The following is a 4,247-nucleotide window of genomic DNA, read 5'->3' on the forward strand; positions in this document are numbered from 1 at the left end:
ACTGATGGTAACTACCTGAGCACATGGAGTTCTTGTCTATTTGGCAGAAAGTTCCTATTAGAGCAAGGATGTCAGCTCTGTCCAGAATGAAAAAAGGAGACTCAGAGAAAGAAGCAAACAGATCATAGACATTTACCTGAATCCCCTCCCTCCCCTCCCCCATTTACCCGCATCATAAGCAAGGAAAAACAGAAGATGTTTCCAGTGCAAAAACCATCTCACACGTACGTAAGCCTGGACATGCCATAGCAAAGATGCTCCCACACAAGGCCCTTTGCACAGTGCATGCATGGACGCCATAGCCGGCCCTGAGACTGGAAACAGCCACAAAATCTGGGCCAGGATCATGCATGCAAGCTTGTCACAGAAAAAGCCACAATAAAAGGAAAAAACTGAAAACAAAAGAAAAAAAAAAACAAATTGCTCCCACAAAGTAAAATGGGACAAGGGAGGAAAACAAAAAAGGGATAGCACATACCTGTACGAGAAAATAAAATGCAGCACTAACACCAGTACCAGGATTCAGCTCAGGTGTGCAGAGAAATGTATGCATCATGGACTGCAGCAACCAAATACCAGCTCAGGTGTGCAGATAAACACATGCATCATGAACTCCAGCAACCAAATACCAGCTCAGGTGCACCACATGCGTTTCTGACGTCTCTAGTTAGAGAACTTCTCAACCCCAAAGAACCACCAGAAGGCGCTCCCCACCTTGTTGGTGCATTTAGCAACTTAAGATGTAGGACTGCGCCTGGGAGAGGCTGAACCCTGGCGGACTCTGACCCAGTTGACAGGTAGGGACTTATGGCAACATCACGGTTTTTCAGGTGTAGATCTTGAGGACAAATTGGAGAATGGTAGAGGTTGCTCTCATTCAGATAGATTTAAACAGGTTCTGTGGGTGGATATAGGGGCGGAGCTATATCGTATGTATGCTGCCATCTTTGTTTTTTTAAAGATCCCAATATCCCACAGCATATTATAACTCAAAGGCAGAGAGGGAGGAACAATAGTTTGAGCCAGTCAGGGTTGTCTTCCTTCACAGTGCTGCCAATTTGCTTATTGGAACTGAGAGCATGTGGATGACTCCATATGTGGGTTCATTTAGATGACTGGCGGTGGGAAAGTGATCAAGAAAGCAAAACTTTGCAGCTACTTTTCCTATTAACCTGTCAAATGAGAGAGTTCCATTACTAGAGTTTGGGGTGGGACGGAATACGTTTTGAAACTACAAAGATGCAACAGGAAGTGAGAGGAAATCTCTACAAAGTCAGGGATATTTTCCCCTTAGACAGATGTCACTTGAACAGGAAGACTGGAAGATTTCCCCTATATTCCTATTTTAGGGACAACTGTAAACTTTTGATTTCTCAGCCTTTTCTGTCCCAGTGATAAGGACCACCAGGACAAATTGAGAAGCTGAACATACCAAGTAGAGACACAGACATAGGGGTTCAAAAACCATCTTATTTTACCCTAAAACTTAAAAATGTGATTTACAGTATAAATACCTGTTTAACAGGAATTCTATATTAAACAAATAAGCAATTATAGTATATAGGAGGACTTCTGAAAATGTGTGTTTTGTGTTTCTGACAATAGCAGTTTGCTGCGAGCAAAGAAAAATAAAAAATAAAAAAAAAAACAGAAAAAAGTGATGTGCTAACATGGCAAAGGAATCATAAATGGCAAAGTCAATTACTTTTCAAACTATTAGTAAAATGTGTTACATTAGTAATATGATGTTATCTACAAAATTCATAAAAAAATAAAAAAAAATACTTGGAGTAATATTTAAACAATTGTGGAAAATTGCACTTTTAGCAAGTATCACATTTGGACTTTCTCTTTCCTCTGGCACCATCTAGTGGAATAAAGTGAAATAATTAAGAGCTCAAGGTTTTGCTATGTTCATTACAAGTTCTTTTTTAATTCATCATTACATGTAAGTATATTTCTGTAAAATTATAAAAAAATGTGTGTAATAATTGCATTAATCTCATTATTACATAAATATAATACACTCATTGTTTTTTTGTTTTTTTTCTCCTTAAAAAAAACAGTGATATTTTCAAGCTGTTGGAATGTTTTCTGTGATCTTTTGATTTAAACAGTGGTGTTTCCTTACTGACACTCTTTTTTCTAAATTGTATGTGTTACTACAAGTTGGACTCCAAAAAGGGTTTGAATCTTTATTTTGACTCCAGTTGTTGCAATAATAACATCCTTTTGTGAGATCTCTATGCCTGGCCTTAATATAACAAGACATTCGCTGTAGACAACCTTCATCAGATAGCTGAACTCTACAAACAGTTGGCATTCACAATTATTTGTGTTGCATGCAAAAGAGTTGATGCAAACAATATAATGCAATAGAATAGATGGTGGCATTTGCAGTGTTTGAAGGTCAAAAAGAATATTTTTTTTCAGAGCCTCAATGTGTGTCTTGCAGGAACAATACAGGAACTGAGGAAGGAAGTTACTCATACAAAAAAGGAAGGATTATAGAAAATTAGTGCAGTTCACACAGTGACCACAGGGTGGCAGCATAACCATAAACAAGTAACAGAAATAACATAAAAAGTAAACATAGATGCAGTTGTATTGGCCATATAACTGCTTGAGGCAGCACAATCTTTGTCTGGTTTTAAATGCAGTTTGTTCCTTTTGTGGAGATTCGTCATCACCACTGGTGACAGGAGGTGGGGGGGATTCTTTTTAACAGGGACGCAACAATTAGGAACAGTAGAGAGGCGTAGTCAGCGTTTTTATGTTCAAGTCTCCAGAAAACGCTCCACTCTCCTGCGCTTGAAGATGGGCCTCACGATAGGTGTATGTCAGGACTCAAAATGTTAGTTCACCTGGGATATCACTAGCTTTGCTGCCCTCCCAAGACTGGGGTCGTCAAGAAACTTTGAAAACAAAAAATATACAGAGGGCGCACTGGCCTAGCACATTATCCTCAATTAAAATGGCTTTATTAAATTAATTACAAATTCATACTCACAAAGTTAAGTTTTGACAAAAGCACAGGCCTCTTCCTCAGAGGCTCTGAGAGAGAGGCGAAGCCTCGAAACCCGTCGCTATTGGACTATACATCTGTGATGCGACAATCTTGATGTACTACACAAATATTGATGTGCCTTTGTCAAAACGTATGTTTGCGAGTATGAATTTGTAATTCTTTTAATAAAGTAATTTTAATTGAGGATTTTTGCTTACTTATGTTTATTTTTTGTTTTCAGCGTTTTTTTTTTTTTTTTTTGTTGTTGTTTGTGTACCTGCTACAGAAATTTGTCATTTCTGTTTCTTCTGTTTATCCTTGTCCCCGAGACAGAAGTTCAAAATTGTACCTGTGTATAATGTATAAATACCTGTATATAATGTGTATAGTAAGCACTCAAACACATTTACCACCCGAAAACAAATTATCAGTGTAACCTGTGCAAATGTCAATGAAGTCCAAAACACATATACAAACACTGTGCAATAAACAACAATCAGTTTCTCCTTTAAAGTTTTGATTTCGTCCACTATGTGGTATTTCATTACATCTTCTATGATAATGGTATTTCACAATGTGCTCATTTGGTTAAAACGCGTGCCTCCACCATGCTCCCAGAACTCTCACCTCCAATAGAATGTAATAAAGCACATGTATATAATCATCCACCAGGGTCTCTAAATTCCTTTAGCACTCTGAAGCCTTCTTCCCACTAGGGACTCTCCTGCTGTGATTCCCAGTAGCTCCAAACAATAAGAAGTATGGTCCCTTTAAGACTCATTATTCATATGGCCGTATTTGTCTTGCTCATGTTAAAAATGCATAGAGAAAGGCAGGGCTGGCCCAAGACATTGTGCTGCCTGGGTCCGAGAATGAAATGCTGCCCCCCCCCCAAAAAAAAAAAACTAACGCCCTCCAAAAGGCCCCCACATTCTATAGGACTATGAAAGCATGTGAGTGTGTACGGAGTGACAGCAGGAGCAGGACAGAGCAGTAGACACTGGGCAGATGAGCGCACCAGGCTTTCTACTGTCTATAGTGCCACAGTGCCCTGCAGGGCTGCGGGCATGGTACAGGAGAATGCAGTGCTGCGGGCATGGTACAGGAGAATGCAGGGCTGCGGGCATGGTACAGGAGAATGCAGTGCTGCGGGCATGGTACAGAAGAATGCAGTGCTGCGGGCATGGTACAGAAGAATGCAGTGCTGCGGGCATGGTACAGGAGAATGCAGGGCTGCGGG

The sequence above is a fragment of the Pelophylax lessonae genome, assembly GCF_965119305.1.
Source record: "Pelophylax lessonae genome assembly, chromosome: 8".
Taxonomy (NCBI): Eukaryota; Metazoa; Chordata; class Amphibia; order Anura; family Ranidae; genus Pelophylax; species Pelophylax lessonae.